Source organism: Sciurus carolinensis, chromosome 1, assembly GCF_902686445.1.
Source record: "Sciurus carolinensis chromosome 1, mSciCar1.2, whole genome shotgun sequence".
NCBI lineage: Eukaryota > Metazoa > Chordata > Mammalia > Rodentia > Sciuridae > Sciurus > Sciurus carolinensis.
Genome location: NC_062213.1, coordinates 181,664,390 through 181,688,395, shown reverse-complemented (window position 1 = coordinate 181,688,395; position 24,006 = coordinate 181,664,390). Strand labels below are relative to the sequence as shown.

Genomic DNA, 24,006 nt, shown 5'->3' with positions numbered 1-24,006 from the left:
ATAAATAAAAAGACCTTATGTGCAGATACAACTGCATGGCCATGTGACTCCACATCACATTCGACCAGAAGCCTGAGAAGTACGCTCCATTTATGTATGATGGGTCAAAGTGCATCCTGCTGTCATGTATGACTAATTAGATCAAATTTTTAAAACAGCGGAAATGGTGAATTTTGTGACATATTTTACAATAACTTTTTTCATTTAAAAAAATCCATAAAATAAAAGTGTTGGTATGATTCTGAGCCCACAGACTGTGCCAGGGCCTGGCACAGATATGGGGACAGGCCATCCTCCCACTCACAAGAGGTGCCCACCAAGCCACTGCCACTAGGTGGCCCTGCGCTTGTATACCCACTTCCCGGGGTTGGGGTCCGGGTTGGGCTCTTTTTTTGGTGGGGGGTCAGGGATACCAGGAATTAAACCCAGGGCACTTGACCACTGAGCCACATCCCCACCCCATTTTTATATCTTATTTAGAGACAGGGTTTCCCTGAGTTGCTTAGGGGCCTCGCTAAGTTGCTGAGGCTGGCTTTGAACTCGACATCCTCCTGCCTCTGCCTCCAGAGCCGCTGGGATTACAGGCGTGGGCCACTGCACCCAGCTCCTTGGGCTCGTATTTTTTCCCAGGGTTCATTTATATTGCCTCTGGCTCCTGAACCCAAACTGGACCTGTCACATTTCTCTGAGGTTCCCAAAGCCAGCGGGAAGAGTCATGTGAGTCTGCATCGCCTACCCCTGCCCCACGTTGGCCCTGAGCCCAAGTCCCTGGAGCCAGCAGCTCTCAGGGCACCTGCCTTCTCCTGGTGTTCCGATGACTACCAGGGAGGTCCCCGGCTTCTCAAGCTACACACCCACCTGCAGCAAACTGACAGAGGCAGGTGATTGCCGGCCAGTAGAGAAAACAACCCAAAGCTGAAGGCTTTATTGCCTCATACGACATGAGCCAACTTTGTATCTGATTTAGTCTTTTTTCTAACATTTCTTTTTTTTGCTTGTTCTAATTAGTTATACATGACAGCAGAATGCATTTTGACCCATCGTCTATAAATGTAGTATGACCCCTCATTCTTCTGGTTGTGCATGATGTTAGAATCACATGGGTCGTGTAATCATATATGCATATAGTGATAATGTCCGATTCATTCCACTATCATTCCTACCCCCATACCCGCTCCCCTCCCTTCACGCCTCTCTGCCCAATCCAAAGCACCTCTGTTTTTCCCTAGCCTCCCCCCTTATTGTGAATTAGCATCCGCATATCAGAGAAAACATTTGGCCTTTGGTTTTTTGGGATTGGCTTATTTTACTTAGCAAGATATTCTCCAGCTCCATCCATTTACAAACGCCATAATTTTATTTTTCTTTAAGGTTGAATAATAATCCATTATATATATATATATATATGTAATATATATACACATATACATATGTATATAACATTTTTAATCCATTCATCTGCTGAAGGGCACCTAGATTGGTTTCATAGTTTAACTATTATGAATTGAGCTGCTATAAACATTGATGTGGCTGCATCACTGTAATATGCTGATTTAAATCCTTTGGGTATAAACTGAGGAGTGGGATAAGTGGGTCAAATGGTGGTTCCATTCCAAGTTTTCTGAGAAATCTCCATACTACTTTCCATACTGGTTGAACCAATTTGCAGTCCCACCAGAAATGTATGAGTGTACCTTTTCCCCCACATCCTCGCCAACGATTATTGTTGCTTGTATCCTTGATCATTGCCATTCTGACTGAAGTGAGATGAAATCTTAGAGTAGTTTTGATTTGCATTTGCATTTCTCTAATTGCTAGAGATGTTGAACATTTTTTCATATGTTTTTTGATCAATTATATTTTCTGTATTGTGTCTGTTCAGTTCCTTAGTTATTTATTGATTGGGTTATTTGTATTTTTGGTGTTAAGTTTTTTTAATTCTTTATATATCCTGGAGATTAGTGCTCTGAGGTACATGTGGTAAAGATTTTCTCCCATTCTATAGGCTCTCTCTTCACATTATTGATTGTTTCCTTTGTTGAGAAGAAGCTTTTTAGTTTGAATTCATTCCATTTACTGATTCTTGATTTTACTCCTTGCACTTTAAGAGTCTTGTGAAGGAAGTCAGATCCTAGGTCAACATGAAGATTTGGCCCTACTTTTTCTTCTATTAAGCCAGTCTCTTTTCTACTGAACTAGAAAAGACAGTCATGAAATTCATTTGGAAAAAAAAGAGACCCAGAATAGACAAAGCAATCCTTAGCAAGAAGAGTGAAGCAGGACACATCACAAACCAGACTTTAAACTACACTACAGAGTCATAGTAACAAAAACAGCATGGTATCGACACCAAAATAGACATGTAGACCAATGGTACAGAACAGAAGACACAGAGACAAACCCACTTAAATACAGTTACCTCATACTAGACAAAGGCGCCAAAAACATTCATTGAAGAAAAGATAGCCTATTCAACAAATGGTGCTAGGAAAACTGGAAATCCATATGTAGCAAAATGAAATTAAACCTCTCGCACCCTGCATGAAATTCAGCTCAAAGTGGATCAAAGACTTAGGCATTATTAGAACAGAGACCCTGCACCTAATTTAGTCTTCTTGTCCCATCAGGTCACACCCTGCGTGGAACCACCTTGCTCAAAGTTTCTCTCATTGCACTAGTTTATATTTGGACTGCTGCTCATTATATACTCCCTGAGAATTATGTTTATGATATTTTGAAAATGTTGAACCCAGATAAGCACTCATGTGTCCAACACTCTTGTCACCTCTGGGCACTGCTTGTCACCTGCACCGTCCCCCTGCTCCTTCTCCTGGATTTCCTCCCTTCCACCCCCTCCCCCCTCCCCCTTCCCCCTTCCCCTCCTCTTCCTCCCTTCTCTCCCTCCCACCCTCCATCCTTCTTCCTCCATTTGCTGCAATTGGGATTCCTACACACTTGCTCAGTGTTCCCGGGAACCCCAGGCACCACACCCAGTCTCAGGGTCCCTGTTGTATGGGGGCACTTTATCTCTGCACTTTATCCCTGCTCCCACCCCAGGTCATGAAGTCAGGTCCCATCCACAGCCCGCCCCAGCGGCCACATCTCGGCACTGAGATCTCCTCTTGCAAGACTCCCCCAGGAACAACAGGTTGCATCTGCCTTGCCGGGGATTTTCTTACAATAGGAGGGGGAGCTGTAACTCAAGGTCCTAAGTATCCACACCTCCAAAAAAATAGAGTTTCCAGAAGACCTGTGCTCCAAACTGAGCAGATTTAATCAAGTGAAGGACCACCTTCTCCAGACAACCTGCTACAATAATTTAAAACTGATCCTTGCTGTTATTTTTAATGGCTTTAAACTTTCATTATTTTGTACCTGACAGCTTACTAAACTCTCATTTGCTATAATCAATTGTTTGTTATTAATTTTATTGGGTTTTCCAGTTATAGAGTTGCATCTTTGACAAAGGATGATAATTTTCCCATGAATTTCATAATTATGTTTTCTCTCTTATTGCATCGACTGTAATATGTGTTTTCTGGTCATTGGTTTTGTTTGTTTTGTGGTTCTGGGGAATTGAACCCCAGAGGGGCTCTACCACTGAGCCACAGCCCCAGCCTTTTTTATTTTTTATGTTGAGGCAGGGTCTTGCTAAGTTGCCCAGGCTGGTCTTGAACTTACAATCCTCCTGCCTGGAACTCCGGAGCAGCTGGGATTATAGGAGTGTGCCACCACATCGGCTATATGTGTCCTTTGTCATGATTAAATGTGTCAAGCTTTTGAGCGACTACAGGAAAAAATATACATACACTGGCAAGCAGAGAGGTAGTGACAGAGCATGTAGCAAAAGAAAACATATAGCAGTTTAGGGTGAGTTGAAGGGATGGAGCCCGGGCCAGCGGCAGGATGGCAAAGGAAGAATGCTGGGAAGGAAATTCCAGGCCAGGGATCAGCAACAAGGGCAGCAAACTGAACCCCCCTCCAGGTCTGCACTCCTGGAGCCCAGTGGTCCACCTGACTGGCAGGTGGATGGACACTTTTTCCAGACCTAAGCCAAACAGGCCAGGCAGTCCCCACCCACGTGACCTAAGTTAGTCCAATGAGAAATGCAGCTCAGGATGGAGAGGGACACAGTTCTGTCTTCACGGTTGTCCCTCAGTCAGTAATGGCCTTCTCTATCTCGTTTACCAGGAGGACTCCTATTCACACTCACAAACCCACGGATGGTGCCTCTGATTACGGATCAGAAGTGAAGCTCGGGAATTTTGCTTGATGGCTGGTCAAAGAGAAGCTCTCTGTTCGAGGGGCTTCCTCCCTCCCGGGATTTGGAGGAAGGATGGACATCCCACATGTCTGGCCTGGGTTAGGAGTCACAGACTCCAGCTGCATAGAGGTTCATCCTGCCTCCCAACCTTCAGCTCCCGGGAACTGCACATCCTGGGTACTGGCTGAGCCTGTTGGCAGGATGAGTTCCTTCTCCTCGCTCTGTACCAAGTCACAACCGACCCATCGGGAAATCGACCATATTTATAACAGATCTGCTCATTCGTTTGCGATGCACTCATTTGAGAAGAGGTGTGAGGGAGAAGAGTAATTAGAATTCTCAGTTTACAAACATTTCCTCCAATGTGAATTCATGAGAGAAATTAGCAGATCTTTTAATTGTCTGCTACATCTCCACATTCTCACACTTAATCTACCTGCTCCCTAAATATATTAATTAACATTTTTAGAAACACTTTTCTGGTTCACAATGCAACACCAGCATCTCAGCTCATGTGGCGGATATTTGCAGCAATGCTTCACTTTGAGTAGCGCAGTATGGTTGGCGAGGCCCTTTCTCTTACTTTATTTCACACGATACTCGTGTCTGGCCCTGCAGACTCTAAACTCCAGAAAAACTACGTACTTGTAGTTTCCTTGACCCAGAGGGAAAGGTTTCCCATTACTGCCCTCACTGGTGTTACTCAGTCAATATTGCCTTTCCCTATCTTGTTCACCACATAAACTCCTATCCATACTTAAAAACCCATTCTGGAAGTGGCCCTTTCCCCAGGAAGGTGTGGGCAAGCGTGATCCTGGAGAGGGATACTGCCCGTGACAGATGGGGCAAGGTCAGGCAGCTGGCTGAAGTGAGGGCTCTGGTCAACTGTTGTGTCAACACCAGCCACTCTGCCACCCCAAGCTTGACCAATCTACTCTTCTTGCGATACGGAGGGAGAAGGGTCAGTGTCAATCTTGGCCTTGGGCTTTTTGCTACTGGCCCTCAGGCCAACCCAGGCTTTAGGCCTTCAAACGGGCCTCCAAGAAACTTGCAGATGAAGCTCAGAAGGCCCTCCAGTTGGTCTCCCCAGACTTCCTCACCTGGATGGTACCACAGGCCTTGGAGGGACCCTTCCATGGGAATGGCCCAGACACAGATCTGCATCAGGAAACTCCTTCCTTCCATGTCCCCACAGAGACACACCCTCCAGTCCCCCAAGACTGAACCTGGCACCCACTGTCAGCACCCGACTAGAGGTCTCCCTACAGCCCGCAGGACCCTGGGCTGATGATGGCTGCGGCGACCAGCTGATTCCTGAAGTGGGTGGGGAACTTGGCCTCCACCATGATTTGGGGGTTCTAGTAACAGGGGGGTCTTCTCCATAGAATGGGGCCCAGGGGGCAGAGAGGGTGGAGAGAGGACTGTCCCAGTGGGGAACAGACAGATCAGTCGGGGGAGGGGAGGGGAAGGAAACAGATGAGGTGACCGGAGTCCTCTGCCCCAAAGTGAAACCTGCTTCCCCGGGTGCTGCCTGGGAGGCTAGGATCCATGTCCCTCCCTGCAGTCACAGGGTCTGGTCAATCTGAGACCTGCTCCCTGTGTCTCCGAACAGCGGGCTTTGGAGGGAGCCCTCAGGCTTCCCACCTCTGCTCCCCCAGGTCTCGGGCTCAGGGCGGGGTCCCACATCACCCTCGCCTCTCGCCCCTCTCCCGGCAGCCACAGGTGGGTCTTCAGCTCAGCTGGACCAAGGCCACCACACCTGGCTGGCCCTTCCTTTCCCTCCCACCAGCCATCAGAATCGAGTCTCCTGTGAGCCCTTCTGCCTCTCTGGAACCTTCCATGAGTCTCCAGAGCCCCCAAAGGGAAGTCAAGGCTCCTGGTCACACCTTTCCCAAGGGGCTTCTCAGCCACACGCCCCTCACCTCCGTGCTGACCGCCTCCCTCCTGACGCTGGGCCCTGGCGGATGTGCTTAGCTGAGCTGGTGGCCCTTCCCCTCAGGTCTCCTAAGGCCACTTCACCTGTTCTTCTCCAAGCTCCTCCGCACGGCAGCCCTCGGGGATGCGTGGGGCACCTGCGCCTGGCCCTGTCGGACGGCCTGCACGTACCCCGGAGTCACCATCCAGCAAGGAGATCTGGCTTCGCAGAGGCCGGGGCTCCCCAGTGTCCAGGGCCCCCGGGCTCCCAGGCAGCCGCCCTGTCCTCTCACCCCCACAAGGGAAGGGCGCACGGGGCACCTGGGCTGGGGGCGGCGGCAGGTCAGGCCGGGAGCTGAGGGCGATGTCTGCACGAGCCGGTGCCCGACCTGGGTGCACCGGGCAAGGCCCCCACCCCGCGCCTGCCCGGCGGCTCCTGGCCCACCGTGCGCCTGTCGTTTAATTTTGCTGAACACCGAGTCCCAACCCCGTGTTAATTGGTTTTACTCCAGCCTTTTGTGCCTCCCATTAAATGAGGAAATGCCACCCATAAAATTTTAATTTTAAAAGCCAACTTGTTTGTTTTGTATTGAGATTCCCCGGGCAGCTCCAGCAGAGGGAAACAGACACATTTTCCTTTCATTAAAGCAACTTGAGTGAAGATAAAAAAGAGGCTGAAAAATTAGATTTAAAAACAGAGCGAGAAGCATTTAAAGAAAATGAATGGAAATGAGCTGCCGCAGAGGGCGGTGGGGACCTCGGCTCCGTCTCTGCCCTCCCTGAGTCCAGGGACACTCTGCGGGGGTCCCCAGACAGCTGCACCATGGACTCTCTCCCTGCTGAACACTGGCCCCTGGGGACGCAGGGCAGGTGGCCTCCTTCCCCAAGGCCACCCACCATGATGACACTTGCTGGCTGGGAAGCCGGGCCACCTGGGGGTTGGGCCTGGCTCAGCCACTGGCCAGTTGTGTCATGGTGGGCAAATTTTGGTCACCTGTAAAAAAGGAATAATAGTAGAATTTAGCTAACAGGCTCTTGTAAGGATTAAATAGATTAATACCTTGAAAACAAAACAGAGCCTGGTATACAGCTGGTGCTCAACACTTGGCTTTGACTATCCCATCCTGCTGCTCTGCTTCCACTCCAGGCTCCCAGTACATCCCACCTGCCAGAGATGTCCCCCTTCCCCTTGGTTATTCAAAGTTCCTTCTAATGGCGTCCCCCAAGCCGAAGAGAGACTGGGAGGAGACCTGGCATTCCAAGGCACCATTCCTATGGCTCAAACTGATTCATTACAATTTTATGATAATCCTTTCAAGGGAAATCAATCTCCTGCGATTCAAAGTCCAGCTCCAACACCAGGCAGCTGTATGTTCTTGAGCAAATTTCTTCTGGACCTCAGTCTCTCCGTCAATAAAATGGGATCAGAAGTCCATCAGCCACAGGCTGTTGTGAAGATAGGGAAAAAAAAAAAAACTTCGTGGCGTGCTGAGCACAGATAAATGCCCGGGGGTGGCTCTTGCCTCCGCAGGAGCTACAGCAGCCGTGTCTGGAGGTCTGCAGCCGGTGGGGACAGGGGTACTGCACCTTGGCATTCTCTCATTCTTCAAGGCAACTTCGCTGGAAGGAGGAATCAAAGGGCCCTCCTACTCCAAATGCCCCGTGACCTGTTTTCCGGGCCAGTCCCTTAGGCCTGCCTGAAAACTGACTCCCAGCCCAGCCCTAACCGCCCCCGCCCGGGGCTGGGCAGCTCATTGCCTCGATTAGCATCGTAAAGAGGACGCGCTAGGGAAAGGCCTAAGGGAGCTGTGGGAATTCCGAGCGGCTGGGTTTCCAGGCCTCCAAGGGCAATTTGCACAACCTCTGATCCTTAACTGCCTCCTCTCTACAGAGGGAATGAAGTAACGGTACATTTTCCTACCGGTGGCTGCAAAGATGAACTCACAGCAAGACGGTGTGAACGTGCTTGGTAAACTACAGAGTGCTGTGCACAGTCCGAAGAGCAGCACCAAGAGGCCAGAGGCGCCTGTCTGTACCAGCCACAGATCCTCAGGTCCTGTTCCTGGAGGTCACCGTGGAGGGGACAGAGCTGAGGCACTGAGGGTCACCAATGGCATGGGCTGGGGGCTCAGGGGAGGAAGCGTCACTTGCTTGTGGAAGTCCTTACCGCACAGCCTGTGTCCTGCAGACCCGACCCACTTCCCACAGGCCTGGAAAGACACCCCCGCGTCTGCTCAGGGCCCAGGCTCTGTCCTCCAGGCAGGCCACCCTGAAGCTCCACCCGCCCCGGCTGGTTGGCTGCAGGAGCTGCCTGGAGGCTTCTCGGGAGCTCAGAGAAGACACGCTGGTGCTGTGACATGCCACTCAACCCTTCCAGGCCGAATTCTTTTCCAGCAGTTCCCAATGTGTACACCAAGGAACCCCTAGGACTTATGGACAGATGTCAATTCAAGCGGGTGGGACTCCAGGCACAAACCCGCCTGCCCCCGTCCTTTGCCTCTCTCTCTCTCTCTCTCTTGCACATTCCTTCCACCAGGTCACTCTAGCTTATATTTTCTCTCCAAAACTTTGCTAGCACAAAAATCCCCACAAAATATTTTTGTGCAAAACCGTTGCTGGGTTTCTCCTCTCATTTCTCCCTGAACCATCTAGTCCTAAAACTAGTAGGTGCTGCAAAGGAAATGCCCTGGGGGGTGGGCACGGGGGACGGAGGACCCCAGGCAGGTGGCATGGGAGGGAGAGAAGGGGACCCAGGTAGGGAGGTGGGCTGGGCCAGGTGTCAGAGCGCGGCAGGGCGAGGGGCAGCGGGCGTGGGCATCAGACCCAGGCGGAGACAGCAGGGGGGCCATGGGGCAGGGGTGCTGCGCGGGAAGCCGGAGCCAGCTGGGGGGGCGCAGGGAGGAGGGGGATGTGACCCTCCTGCTGTCAGTCCAGCCTTGGGGACCTGCCCCTGCTCTCTTCCTGCACTGCCCAGCCTTCGAGGAAGACCTAGGCCCCTGGCAGTCTGCCCGAGTCCTCCAGTGCTCACTGAGCACCAGGGATGTGCCGCAGGGAGGGGAGGCTCGAGGCCCCCACAGGGCCAGCACCGGAGCGGAGAGGCCGAGGGGGAGGAAGCTCCTGAGTTCACCAGGCAAGGCATACGGTGACCTTGGCCCCCGCCTTCCTCACCTGCAGATTCCTTCTGTCCCAAGGGCCACCGTCACCAAGAACCTCACCAGAAGCCTTCCAGTCCCCGGCCCCCAAGGACTGCCCGCTAGCTACTGGCGCCTGTAGTCAGTTACAAGAGGCCACTCACCTGTCCTCCCATGCCCCTCTTCTCCCGGGACTCTCCAAGTGGGAAGGTCCCTTCTCTGCTCCCCTTTCTGAGGCCAGATGTCAGCTGTTCCTCTTAATTGGGAAGTTCTGCCTCATGTTTCACTCGAAACCCTCTTGCTTTCTCTTTTCTTATGAAAAAGGCCCTTCACCAATGTGGGTGGAGGGAAGATGCGGTCACGGGGCAGGGCAGGGGCTGAAGCCCACTACAGGGTGGGGGCGGGGCCACAAAGACTGTCCTTCAGCCAGGCTCCCCGCCCTCAAGTCTTCCTCCACGAAGCCCTAACCCGCGACCATTCCCACTTCCAGGTGAGAGCCCCTCACCTGCGCCCCACCCTCACAGTCCCCAGGCCTACTCCCACAGGTCGTTCATGTAGAAATCCTGCCTGGGGCACATTCCTGCGGTGCCCTCCATCTGGGCCTCAAGATGGCCCAGTTCAGCAAAAACAAAATACCTGCCCGGACTCCATACAAGTCTATGCTGTAAGACGAACAGAGAACAAGCTGCTTTCTGCTGCCCATCGCTCCAAAGGAAGGCCCCCAGGAGATGGAGGTTAGACCCCAGGAGGGACTTCCTTTTGTTCAGGGTACTTGCCTCCCTGCAGTCACCAGGAGGGAGCGCCACAAGCCAGTCCGAGGACGCAGTATCTCAGGACAAGGGCTGTGTCACACAAGGGACAGCGAGGGTCCCAAGGCCTAGTGAGGGTCCGGCAGGTCCTGGGGACTCTGGGGTGGAGGACATCGGGAGAGCTGTTGGAGGGGCCAGGCTACCTGGTGGGAGGGGACCCACCCCGAGCAGCCGGACGCGGGAAAGGGAGTGGCCAGCCTCTGCCGAGTCATCGCCCGCGAAGGCTCGCGAAGACTCGCGTCACCTCTGATGTCAAGGCCCCAGGGGCTTCGCTCCAGCTCCGGGCTCCAGGAAAGGGAGTCTCGGGGCCCCGGGGTTACACAACTTCCCCAAGGTCGCGGCAGAGATGACTGGCAGAGCAGGGATTGGCCCCCAGGGCGCGGAGTCCGCCCCCACGGCGCGCAGGTGGCCGCGCGCGGCGAGTCTGCGGGAGCGCAGCTGGGCGGCTGGGCCCGCGGCCTTGGCCTGGCTCCTTCCGCGCCTCCAGCCCGAGCGCTCCTCGGCAGCTCTTCACAAAGCAGAGCCTCCTGAAACCGCGAACGTTTCCTGATGACTTCAGGTCCCAGTTTCCCGGAGGGGGCGGGCGACAGGATGGTGGGAGTCCTTCAGTGCGACAGCGCCACGCCAGAGCCAGGAGCCCTCCGCCCCACTCCAGGGCCCGTGCCCGTGGGACTCCAGAGCCACGGCCAACTGCGCCGAGCGCCTCCCTTTGAAAGCTCGCGGGTCCTTGTGCGCTGAGTGCTTCAGAGCTTGGTCCATTATGAGAAATCTCCTTTCAGCCTGGGCGCATTCAAATCCAGATGTTGTCCCAGCAGAACAAAAGGCCCCTCCAAATTCTCTTCGTGAAGTGGATTCTCATCCTTGGAAGGAATAACCTCTCTTGCTAAGTGGAATCTGTCCCCCCGCCAAGAACCTGCTGCTCTGTATTTGTTAAGAGTGGTTTAATAACCTGTCTCCACTCCATTCAGATGCTGGGACAGACGCGACAAGGTGGAATGTCCCGGGTGTCGCATTCAATAGATTGAGCGGGGCTTCACCAAGAAGAGAATGCAGCTTTTTCTTTCTTTCTTTCTTTCTTTTTAAATTCAAGATATTCATTCCAATGACACAAGTCTATGATGAAACACGGATTAGCAGAGAGCTTCCTGGATAATACACTTCGTTTTCCTGATGCAAATACAAACTTTTCTGGAAAGAAGGATGTATTCGGCAAACACGTTGATTGTAAAACAGCCCCAGTTGTGATCCTCATTTTTTTGACATATACTTTGGGGCTGGGGGTGTAACTCAAGGGTGGTGTGCTCACCTGCACGCATGAGGCCCTAGGTGTGATCCCAACACTGCCAAGTGTATTCATATTATTATTAATTGTGATAATAATAATAATAATAAAGTATGTCTTAAAATAAGGGAAATGCAGATGATACATTTGTTGACTATCATACATGTATATATAGCCAACAAGGATTTTGGCAATAGGGTCTAGTATTTTTTAAATTTATTTTATTTTGTTCTAATTAGTTGTACATGACAACAGAATGCATTTATACATTTTAATAGATCATACATAAATGGAGTGTAATCTCTGATTTTTCTGATTGTACATACTGTAGGATCACATCAGTCATGCAGACATACATGGACATGAGCAATAATGTCTGTTTCATTCTACTAGCCTTCCTACCCCCATACCTCTTCCCTGCCCTCTACCTAATATAAGGTAACTCTACTCTTCCCTATCCTCCCCACCCTCACTCCTGCCTCACCACCCGCGTATTGTGAATTAGCTTCGGCATATCAGAAAAAACATTCAGCCTTTGGTTTTTTAAGTTTGGCTTATTTCACTGAGCATGATATTCTCTAACTCCATCCAGTTACTAGCAAATGCCAGAATTCCATTCTTTAAAGCTGAGTAATATTCCATTGTGTGTGTATATGTGTGTGTGTGTGTGTGTGTGTGTGTGTATATATATATATATATATATATATATAAAACATTTTCTTTATCCATTCATCTGTTGAAGGGCACCTAGGTTGGTTCCATAGTTTAGCTATTGTGAATTGAGCTGCTATAAACATTGATGTGGCTGTATCACCGTAGTATGCTGATTTTTAGTCCTTTAGGTATAAACCAAGGAGTGGGATAACTGGGTCAAATGGTGGTTTAGTATTTTTGCTAGAACCTTCTGAGAACTGGAAGCAGAAATCCTGTTTCAAATCTATTTGCAGGGTTGGGGATTTAGCTCAGTGGCAGAGCGCTTGCCTTGTACACGCAAGGCCCTGAGTTCGGTCCTCGGCCCTGAAAATAAAAAAAAAAAAGTCAAATCTATTTGCATACCATTGGTGATGGGGAGTTCACTACCTCTGAGAGCAATCTTTTCATTTCCAGACAGTTCTGACAACCAGAACTGGTTCTCAGATCCTTGTCTCCATGAGTGACAGTGGCAGCAGTCTACCGCAGCCCCTCTGCATTGTCTTCTCTTCAAGTTCAGTGTCCCCAGTTCCTCCACACAGTTCTTCACCCACCCAAAACTGGACTCTTTTCTCCCTGCCTCTTCAAACATAGGTCATGTTCAACCAGAAGTGAACACAATGCTCCAGCTATCACGTCCTTCATCCTCAACCCTATACATCTATAGATGAGACCTGAGATCACATTAGTCTGGGGCAGTAACATAGAATTATATTGAACATTCATACAAAACCTTTTTCATGCAAAATCTTTACATTTTTTACATTTGTTTTTTAAACAAAAATATTTCTGTAAATCCCCCCTACCTATTGCACTGCTGGTAAGCTGATGACGATTCTAGTCCATTGGCTGATAAATGTTGCTAGGAACCATGAAGCTTCCATCCACCAGGATGTTGAATTAGGTCTCTTCCTTACATCTTGAGCCAAAGTGCATTCCAGTGGAGCAAAAACACGGCACATAAAAACCAGGAATGTGACCAGGAGCGGTGGCCCACGCCTGCAATTGCAGCGGCTCAGGAGGCTGAGAGGCAGGAGGATCACGAGTTCAAAGCCAGGCTCAGCAAAAGTGAGGTCCTAAGCAACTCAGTGAGACCCTGTCTCTAAATAAAATACAAAATAGGGCTGGGGAGGTGCCTCAGTGGTGAGTGTCCCTGAGTTCCATCCCTGGTAGCCCCCCAGCACCTAAAATTAAAAAAAAAAAAATGTGTTAGAAAAATGTGGGGAAAATTTATGTCACCATCATGACATGTAAAGGACTTCTTAAAAAGTCACAGAAAACCCCAACTTCATAAAAGAAAATGATCTATTTGTCTACATAAAACTGAACATTTTCCCAAGTTTAAAAACAAAAGAAGAAGAAATTAATATGCAAAGTCAAATAACAGTCACCTGGCAGGAAAAGGAAATATTTGAAAAAGATCCCAAAGAGCTGGTTTCCCTTATCTTTAAAGAGCTCCTCCAAACCAAGGAAGATCAAAGGCCAATCATCCCACAGAGAAATAGGCAAAGGATGGAGAACTGGGCACCAAGCGAGGCAAACCCGCCTTCGGGTATGACAAGGAGCCCCTGCCCTCACTCAGCGGGGGTGGCCAGGAGGATCTTCCTCTCCCTCCCGACTGGCAAAGATGGGTCCCTGGGGCAGCTGGGCCGCGTTCACGCCACAGAGACTATTTCCATCATTGCTTGTGGGAAGGAAACGGCACAATTTCTATGGAGAGTAATTTCACAGTATTTCAGGCCAGGAGTGAGGCTCAGCGACGGAACGCTGGCCTGGTGCGCGAGGCCCTGGGTTCCATCCCCAGAGCTGCAAAAAATAAATAAATAAGACAAGCAAACGCTCAGGGACTTTACGTTGTGGGTGGAAGTGTATCATCCACACCACCAAATTCAAATGTTGAAATCCTAACCCCCGAGCTGGGCGTAGGGGCACACGCCCGTCATCCCAGCTGTTTGGGAGGCTGAGGCAGGAGGATTGCCGGTTCGAGGTCAGCCTCAGCAACTGAATGAGACCCTGTCTCAAAATAAAAAAATTAAAAAGGGCTGAGACTTTAGCTCGGAGGTAGAGCTACATCAGTCCCCGGTTCCAAAAAAGAAAAAAGAAAAGAAAGAACTGCTGATCATCCTCAGTACCTCAGACCGTGACCTAATTTGGAAGCCGGACCTCGGCAGATGGCAGGCCTTAAATGAGGGGCGGCTGCTGGGGTGGGGTGGGCCCCCGATTCACCTGACTGGTGTCTTCTCACCTAAAGGGGAGGACATGTGGACAGAGACACACTGAACGTGCCACGGGAACAGCACAGCCACAAGCCGGGGAACCCAAACCTCCGGGAACCAGGGAGAGGCCCGGGTCCAGCCGCCCTCACAGCCCTCCAAGGAACCAGCTCTGCTGGACACCTCATCTCGGGGGTCCAGCCCCAGAGCCACCAGGCAGCACCTCTGCTGAGCAAGAGGAATTGATCCTACCGCCAGAGTGAACTGTGAAATGTCTCCCCTGTGTTAAAGGCCTGGGCTTCAGCCTGAGGCTCTATGGGGAGGTGGTGGAGCCTCGCCGAAGGAAGTGAGGTCCCAGGCGAGCCCTCGAAGGCCTAGTGGGCTGGCCCCTTCCTTCCTCTCTCCCGCCCTCTCCCTCTCTCTGCTGCCTGACTGCCATGAAGTAAGGAGCCTCTTCTGCACACTCCCACCTTGCCACGGGCCCAGTGACCATGGGGCCGAGTGACCATGGATTGAAACCAGTCGAAATACACCTTTCCTCCTGATGAGCTGATTTACCCCGGGCATTTTGTCCCAGGGATGGAAAGCCGGCCCACACACCCACGATGCTCTGGTACAGCTGCCCAGGGCTGAGCGAGGGGGAATACGCTGCAGTTCTGTTTGTAGTGGCTAAAAACCAGAAGCCACCTAGACCTCCCTTAGTCACACTCTGCCTGAAGGCGTCAGGACTCGATAGCAGGTTTTCTTCAACTGACAACAGAACTGAGACAGCGCCATGTGAACTGATTAGAATGACCTCAAACCCTTGTCAAATGAGAGAAGCAAAGTTCAGAAGGCTGTAGAGGGGACCTCGTCTGCATAAAAATAAGGAGGAACAGGGCTGGGGTGCAGCTCAGTGGTGGAGCGCTGGCCTAGCACGTGTGAGGCCCTGGATTTTGTCCCCAGCACCACAGAATATAATAAAAACAAACAGCGGCGCACGGTGGCGGTGGCGCACGCCTGTAATCCCGGCAGCTCGGGAGGCTGAGGCAGGAGGATCATGAGTTCAAAGCCAGTCTCAGCAACTTAGGGAGACCCTAAGCAACTCAGAGAGACCCTGTCTCTAAATAAAAAATACAAAAAAGGGCTGGGATGCGGCTCAGTGGTTAAGAGCCCCTGGGTTCACTCCCCAGTACCAATAATAATAATAATAATAATAAATACAGTAAAAATAAAGGCAAACAGAGATGGATGTGCATGTGCAAATACGAGCTCACAGATGCAGAGATTCCCTGGGAAAGACACAGAGAAACTGCAAACTCCAAAGGTCCCCGGAGAGCAGCCCTTTCGGGACCAGGCCGCGATCTCGGGTCCACCGCACACACACGCCCGCAGTTTTCCGCCCCTCCATCGTTCACGTAGCGCCTATTTGGTGCTGTTCTGTTTTGGTTTTTTTCTTGATCTTATGGAGAACATCACGCTGTCTCTACGACTTCAAAAGTGGAGAGGAAAGGAGAAAGTGCAGCCATTTTGGCTTTTCATCTTTTGAAAATAGCAGCTCGTGGGAGCGGCGGCGGGTCACTGCAGGAAGCGGTATCTTCTCTCTTATCTCTTCGTTTAGAAAACAAAGCACAACATTTGGTGTTTGAAAATAACCAAATCGGTCACAGAAACGAAGCCCAGGATGCAAGCCTTCCAAAGCCCCGCGAGGCACAAGCAACGAAGGCCACTCGTGAACATCTTGCCGCAGGGAGGGTCCCAACCTGCAGTGAGGACCTCGGTGTGGGATCCCTTCTGAAGTCCAGCCTGACAAATCACTCCCCATCCATTTGCCTCTAAGTCTTGCTTTTCCTCATAAAATTAATTTACCTTCTATGGAACAGCAGGCTCTGCTTATTACATAGAAAACAATCAAAAGTTGCCTTTAAAAACCACCCATCTTGTTGTGTGTAAACTCCCCCCTCCCATCCCGGGGACTGAACCCAGAGGGGCTCACTGCGACCTCCGAGCCACACGCCCAGTCCTATTTATTTACTTATTTATGTTGTGACCCAGTCTCACTGAATTGCCCAGGCTGGCCTTGAACTTGCCATCCTCCTGCCTCAGCCTCCCTGTAGCTGGGATTACAGGTGCACGCCACCACACCTGGCTACATGCAATTTTTTTTTTGGGGGGGGGTCCTCAGGATTGAACCCAGGGGCACATTACCACTAAGCTACACTCCCAGGCTTTTTTATTTTTTATTCTGTCAGGGTCTTGCTAAGTTGCCGGGCTGAATGGGAACATGCCGCCTTCCAGCCTCAAACTGCTGAGTAGCAGGGATTTTAGGAGGATGCCCACGTGCCTGGCTATCTGTAGACTTTTTAACACAATTTCTGGGATTGGACTGATCTAAAATAAGATAAATTTGATCAATATATCTTCTGCACCTTATAAAAGTAATAAAACGGTTTTTAAAAAATGATTTGCAAGGTCATCAATTGCTGTGAAAATTATTTGATCACCCAAACGCATTGAGAAACGCCACTGAGGCCTGCCATGTAGGGTTGTGCAAGTTGTAAACTGCACAACTTCAGAGGGCACCGTGCAGATCTTAATCCAAATTATGCAGTGCATCACCAGTGCAGCCATGAACATCACCCCTGTGGCTGCTGAATGTGCTGGAGAGTGGGGTACAAGAGAGTGGGGTACAAGAGAGTGGGGTACAAGAGAGTGGGGTACAAGAGAGGGCAGGTGCTGCAGTTGGGGTGTAGGGATGTGAGACAGAATCTCATGCATACAACCTCTCATCTTTCTAAGGTGGCCTCCCTTTTGGAGCCTCTACGTTTTCTCTGGGCCTTATAACCACGATTTTCCTAAGGTGGGGAAAGGACTCATCCACTCTTGCCCACAATCTCATCAGGCTGCATAACGTTACTCAGCAACTGACACAAGAAGGAAGGCCAGAAAAGGACCCCACCAAGACCCTAATCTTGACTCCTATCCTAGTGGAGGCAGAGGTAGCTAGGGCTGGGGTGGAGGAGGTTGAACCCAAATTCAGGACATTTGGCACCCAGTACCACTCTCGGTGCTTTGCTGTGTGACCTTTAGTGAATCTCTTAGCCTCTCTGGGCTTCTGCCTCCCCATTTGTAATGAAGAGAATTATTGCCATTCTCAAAGGGAAGAGAAAAACAAGGAGTGATGATTTCACCAGGAAAGCACAGAATTCGAGTATTCCCATTATCATTCAATATCAAGACTCAGTGGGTTGAGAGTCAGGAAACCTTACTAAAAAATCTTGAACCAGTCTCATGATTTCTCTGGGCCTTCATTTAACCACGTGCCAAATAGCTAAGCTTGAACTTTGCCAGCAGTTTGCTGGACTTTTCACCACTGAGTCTGTTTAATTATCTCCAAATACAGACTTCATAGTTTATAAGATTTTTATCTTCTAAGCTGTATTTATGTAATTACTATATGCTTAATAATTATTAAGTAATTATTGTTACCATTTATAAAGGATATTTTTGGTTGTGAGTGACTATATTTATGGGGCTTACATAACCTAAAAGCCTAGCACTGAGGATAGCTTCAGGCAAAGCTTGATCCAGCAGTGGTTACGGAGGATCTATGCTCTTTCTGTCTCTTGGCTCCACCTTCTATGATGTGTCCAAGGTAACTACTAGAAACTCCTGGCACTACTTGCTTTTGTCATTTGTAATTACTAAGAAACAGTCTGCCTCCCAGTTAGCTTGACGATCCAGAATTGAGACTCATTAGCTCTGATTGGCCTACACAGAGCCATGTTGTTTTTTCTGGATCAATTTCTAGAGGATCCAGAAAACCTAGAGATGAGATTTTCTGATTTGTTTAAGCCAGCTAAGCCCCACCCCTGGAATGGGGTTATTTCTGACCAAATAACAAGGTGAGGAAATTCCCAATACTGTTAGTCTCTGTGGCATGTTGATTAGCCACTGAGATCTCTGTCTTTTTTTTTTTCCCTTTGGTCCTTGGGATTGAACCCAGGGGTGCTTTACCACTGAGCCACATCCCCAGCCCTTTTTATTTTTATTTTGAGAAAGAGTCTTGCTAAGTTGCTTAGGCCCTCACTAAATTGCTGAGGCTGGCCTCAAACTTCAGATCCTCCTGCCTCAGCCTCCCAAGTCTCTGGGATTACAGGCATGCGCCACAGGGTTTTCAACTGGTCTGTGAACTGCACATTAGTGCCCCCCAGGATCTTGTGGGGCACTTGCTATGACCTGCCTATCTGTAAGTGACCACTCTGACCACATGAGCTGACGTCAGCCCAGCGGACAGCAAGCTCCCGACCCTGCAGAGATCTGGCTTCACTACAGGTTCATCCACATCCGGCTTCAGTCCCTCACTCCCTGGGGAATCTTCACGGCTGGCTCCCTGGAGTCGCCGGGCCTGTGACTGCCCTTTGTGACCAGACCTGGGCAGAGGTGCAGCAGAGGAGGGCACAGAACACCCGCATGGGCGGGGCTCACCTGGGTGGCGGGGCCCACCCGGGTGCCGGCCCAAGGACTTTCCGACCTCTGTGCCAGGTCCGGTCCTGGGTCCAGGAGGTGCGGGTCCTCGGGGCACCACCGCGGGAGGGGCCGGGCTGGTGCCGCACTGAGCGCGGAAGCCCTGAGGCAGACACGTCCGCCCCAGGCCGGGGAGGGCTGGGGGCTCTCGGGCACTTCTCGTGTATCCCCAGGGTTGTGGCCCCCAGTGCAGACGAGGAGCGTCCAACCCCAGGACGGGTCCCCCCACGCCTCTCTGGCCCCTGGGCGCAGCGGCTTTGGTAGGGGTGGCGGGTAGGCCCGGCCCCTCCCGGGCTTCCACACCAGGTGGGATTCACCTGGGAAGGGAACCCGCCGCCAAGCCCCGGAGCAGCTTCCCCTCCAAACCCGCCCTTCCTTCCCATGGAGCACTGTCCCCCTCAAGTCCCCAGGTCCCCAGGTCCCCAGGGATGCCTGGCATGGACAGAGCCTGGCTCCCTCCTCAGCTGGGCCGACGGTACCCTGGCACGTGGCCAGGGTATGGCCCTTACCTCCCTCTCTCCTCCCAGTCTCCCCAGCCATAAAGCAGTTTCAGGTTAATCAGTCTCCGCGGGGCTTTCCAGCTCTCGCTGGAAAGGGTGTCAGGGAAGGAATGGGGGTCCGTGCACTAGGGGGGCAGTGAGAAGAGGGGAGGCGGGAGGGTCATCCCACCAGAGCCCAGGGGACCAAGAGATCTCAGGTTTAGACCCCGGATGTTTTCCCCAAACGGGATCCCCTTGGTCCCGGCCGCACCAGCAGAACAGAGAGTGTCCCAGGACGTCAGGGGCGTCCTTCCCAAGCAAACTTCTGGATTTGGGAATGAACTTTAGGGTTAGACAAAAGCTACAGAGATAGACGGCACAGCAAGTTCCGCAGACCCCCACCCAGACTCGGAGCCCCCGATGTCCTCGACCTTCACACTGGGCACATCCGTCCAAACTCTAAATCCCTTCTCAGCACATCTCCACCAACTGGGCTCAGGTCTTCCTGGGATTCCAGCAGGCTTGGCATCTACCCCTCTGTCCCAGGAGCCAGCCTGGGCCCCGTAGGGCACCCGCTCGGCCTGTCTTAGAGCCCTCTGGTCCGCGGCCACTCCTGTCCCTGTGCCGTTCACGACCTTGGCAGTTCTGAGGAGGCCTGCTCAGGGCTTCTTTGATTGTTCTTTTCCTAATGTTTCACTGGTGCGTTATAATCTTACGTAATGTGGGATCTGTCGTCACATATTCGTCCACCCACAGGATTTGACCAATCTCACTCCCCAGGTATAGACTGTTCTTTAACTTGGATTCATCAGATGCTTTTCTCTGATACCACAGCAATGAAGTTCTCCTTTGGGTCACATCATATGACAGGGACAAGGCATGCTGCATGGCGGCCACCTGACTAGGGCTGGTCATGTTCCTGGGAGGCCCTCCTAGGGTGCTGTCTGTCCATCAGGAGCCCGCTGCCCAGTGACCAGCTTCTTTCCATGCCCTTGGGTACCAGGGAGTCTAGGAGTCCGGAGCCCACGAGCTCCCACTGTGCACTGGGAATCCTTCCGAAGGGAAGATGTGACCCTCTTCCTCAGTTGGGGATTCATTGAGGACTTTATTTTATCCGTCTGGATTCAGGGACGGTAATCCTATAACTCAATATTCTCCTGTTCATCCCAAGGCTCGCTGCTGCAGCTTGGCTCCTGGGAGCGCCTCCCGCTCCGTGGTCTCAATTATTTTGCCCTCGGAGCACTTTTTTAACTCTTGGGCACCACAAGATCTGGAAGATCTTTCCCCTGTTCCAGCTGTAGAGTCGGACAGTTGTCAAAGGAAATACATCAAGTTTGTTTGCTTGCTTGCTTTTGGTCCCAGGGATCGAACCCAGGGGTACTTAACCACTGAGCCACATCCCAGTCCTTTTTCTTTTTTCTTTTTTTTTTTTTTTTTTTTGCAGTGCTGGGGATTGAACTCAGGGCCTTGTGCTTACGAGGCAAGTACTCTACCAACTGAGCTATATATCCCCGGCTCCCTATTTTTTATTTTGAGACAGGGTCTCACTAAGTTGCTTAGGATCTCACTAAATTGCTGAGGTTGGCCTTGAACTTGGGATCCTCCTGCTTCAGCCTCCTGAGCTGCTGCCGGGATGACAGTCATTCGCCACTGTGCCCAGCTTACAAGTAGTTTTAAAATGTAACAAGAGCCTCGAAAGACAGGAGGGGCCTGAGCCCTTCTCTACTTCCAGGATGCTTTTTGAATTTAAGCATCATCTCTGTGGCCACTCTGCTAAGTTTGGAGGCGTCCCACCCACTGCCTGTGTCCTTCCCAGGCTGAGTGGCCCAAGGTCACTCCTGGGACCTTTCCATGTCCAGCCTCACTCACCCACCCCACGGGTGACAAGCTGAGGAGTTCTGTAGACTTTGCCCAGGCTGGCTGGGCACAGGCAGGTGGCCAGAGGGCAGGCAGGCTCCAGGAAGGAACAGGCAGGTCACTTCTCCAAGCAGTGGGTGTGAGAGGCAGGGCAGGACCCTTAGATCCACTGGGCTCCTGGGGAGGGGGCCAAGGTTTGCAAACTCCAGTTCTAAGTGGAGCAGGGGTTCCCCAGAACAGCCCTGGGTTCTGCAGAAGAGTCAGCTTCTCAGGAAGGAGCGCCCGTCATGAGCCGGAAGAGAGCGAGACTGCAGAGGGCAGGGAGCCGAGTGACTCATGCCCAGTCCTGCCGGCTCCCACTGGCAAGTGCTGGACAGCATGGGGCCTGGAGCGCGGGCGGAATCCCAGCCCAGTCCCGGCCAGGAGGAGGCCGGGGGTTGGCCACAGCAGTCCAGCACGTAAGGTGCGCCAGGAGCTCAGAGGAGGAAACAGCTCAGCCTCTCAGGAGTCCCAGCAGGCCTCACAGGGGAGGTGAATGGAACTGGCCAGGCAGCCATGGGGAGTGGCGGCGGGGGGGGAGGGGGGACAATCCCCCTGAGAGAGAGTCTGCTGGGGCTGGCACGGTGCCCACTCCACAGCCTCTCCAAACATGAGGTGTGATCCCTGTGGCAAATTATCAGTGTCATTATCATATTAACCTGGACACATCACTTAATATCTTTCCCATCTTAAAGACAGTCAAGGCCATGAATAAGTGCCTGCCATCTCAGAGCTCTCCTCATCTGCAAGAGGGGCGGTGACAGACAGGGGCACAGGGACGCTATGCCTGGCTTCAGCGACTGTGTGCTCCAGCATCAAGCTGGCCCTGGGCCCCATCTCTCCACAGCCCGCCAGCCCCGTGGGTTGCTGTGCTGGAGAGACACAGAGAGGGAGTCACTTGGGATCTTCAAAGACAACCAGGCACCAAAACAGTACATAAGGAGGTGGAGTCAGGCAAGCCGAGAGGGGCAGCCTCAGACCTGACCCGCCATGCACATGCCTCCCCTTGCCCAACCCCCGTGGCCCCACGAGCGAGCAGCTGTCCAGGGCAGGGGTGTGGGGTATGAATTCCAGCTCCACCGGCTAGCTCCCAGGCCCCGGGCAAGCCCCTTACCTTTCCCAATCCTGTGAGTCATTATTTCTTCAGCTCTGCAACTGGGAAGACATATATAAGAACATCAAAAGGATCGTGTGGGGGGTTGCTGGGCGAGCCCTCAACCACTGAACCCACTCCCAACCCTTATTATTTTATTTTGAGACAGGGTCTGCCTATGTTGCCCAGGCTGTCCTGGAACTCACAATCAATCCTCCGACTTCAGCCTAATGAGTCATTAGGATTACAGACGTGTGCCACCACTCCGGCCAAAGCACACTCTTTGTAATGGGGGGGGGGGGGGGGAACTGATGATTTTTTAAAATGGATAAACCAGGAGTACATTCAGAAAATGGAATAATGGTCAGTAGTAAAATAAATAAATTATACGTAGGTAATAGACATGGATTTTTTAAAACATGCAGTGTGAAAAAGGAAGTCACATAATTATAGAGTGAGTCTATTTACATAAAGAAAAACAAAACAATTCGGTATTTAAGGATTCATATGGAGGTGGTAAGTCTAAAAGGAAAGCCGGGGAAAGACCTACGGTACCAGTGAACCACAACCCCAGCCCTCAAGTACCAGTATTTTTAAGTTAGATGATAGATACATAGGTTTTTTTTAAGTTAATGCTATTATTCCTTAAACTGTACAGGTACAGTTGTACATGTGTATTTTACAATACACAAGCCTTTGTGAAGGCTGAGATGATGTGATTAAAGTACCAGCAGAGAGCAAGAAGCACTTAGTTTTGAGCTCTTTGGTTCCCCAGGTATCAGTGTCCCCATCTGCAAGATGAATGGGTGGCACTATGGAGACTTTGTCCTCTAGCTTGTGGATTCTGTACCCCCACCTCAGGCACATACAGAATGAACTCAGGCTCCCCTCTGCCCTGGGTCACTGGAGGCTTCTGGGGTGGCATCGGATAACACCGGAGCAGGAGTTCCTGGTCCAGGTTGCAAGTCTCTCTAGCTGGGGCAGTTTAGCCTTTTGTGAATTTCTCCAAGACAAGTGGGCACAACAATCTCTGTCTTCCCTATAGAAGCCCCTGGGTAGACAGGGTAAAGGGCTGGGCTCCCGTGAAGCATCATGACCAACTGACCCAGGACCTACAAGCGTCCTCAGGGATGGGACCGGTGCTTCCTCCAGTGGGGCCGTGGATAACAGGATCATTCCGTGCACAGACGAGGATGGGTGTCAATGTCCCTTCTTTCCCTGGTTTTTCTCTCAGTCATTGTGTATCAGCTGGCTGCACCGCCTATTTCGAGAAGGGGCTTACTTCGGAAACAGCGTACCCGATCCTGGGAGTGACCCCGCTCTGGGTAACCGCTTCACCCACGACCTATCTGCTGGGGGTCCTGGCTCCGTCTGAAAAGTGCCTGTCTGGGTGCACCTCTCTTTAAAACTCCGGTCCCTCCTCCGCGAGCCGGACTCACTCCGCGTGCACCCGCTACCTTTATCCCACTGGGTGCACTTTCGAGCGCTCCAGTGGGAACGACGGACGCCGTACCTGTTCTTGTATTACTGGTGCGCACCTCGGCGGGTCCGAACCTGACAGGTGCGCGTACCTGGTTACCAGGCGCAGCGGGGATGCAGGCGGTCGGTGCGCGACACTCTCCTGCAGGTCTCGCCGCCGCGGGGCCCCGCAGGCACTGGGGGCTGCGGCCGCCGACCCGGCTCCAGGCGGGGCGGGGCGGCGCGGGGCGGCGCGCGGGCCGGGGGGCGG

The 24,006-nt window shown here is 51.7% G+C and overlaps 2 long non-coding RNA genes across 7 annotated transcripts; both read right to left on the bottom strand.

The window, feature by feature from the left end:
- Window positions 1-6,747: 6,747 nt before the first annotated feature.
- LOC124990129 (uncharacterized) lies at window positions 6,748-10,078 on the bottom strand. Of its 3 annotated transcripts, XR_007109709.1 has the most exons (4): window positions 9,474-10,078; window positions 8,100-8,240; window positions 7,475-7,624; window positions 6,748-7,172 (listed from the first exon to the last, which is right to left on the bottom strand). It is a non-coding gene; the product is annotated as an uncharacterized LOC124990129 (long non-coding RNA). The 3 variants fall into 3 exon arrangements; XR_007109707.1 differs by lacking the exon at window positions 9,474-10,078 and having other exon boundaries at window positions 8,100-9,449; XR_007109708.1 differs by lacking the exon at window positions 9,474-10,078 and having other exon boundaries at window positions 8,124-9,449.
- Window positions 10,079-12,157: 2,079 nt separating this feature from the next.
- On the bottom strand, window positions 12,158-23,968 carry LOC124958696 (uncharacterized). Of its 4 annotated transcripts, none has more exons than XR_007103935.1 (5): window positions 23,791-23,968; window positions 23,383-23,538; window positions 22,299-22,339; window positions 12,897-13,113; window positions 12,158-12,417 (listed from the first exon to the last, which is right to left on the bottom strand). It is a non-coding gene; the product is annotated as an uncharacterized LOC124958696 (long non-coding RNA). The 4 variants fall into 4 exon arrangements; XR_007103936.1 differs by having other exon boundaries at window positions 23,394-23,538; XR_007103937.1 differs by lacking the exon at window positions 22,299-22,339 and having other exon boundaries at window positions 23,394-23,538.
- Between the last annotated feature and the right edge of the window lie 38 nt (window positions 23,969-24,006).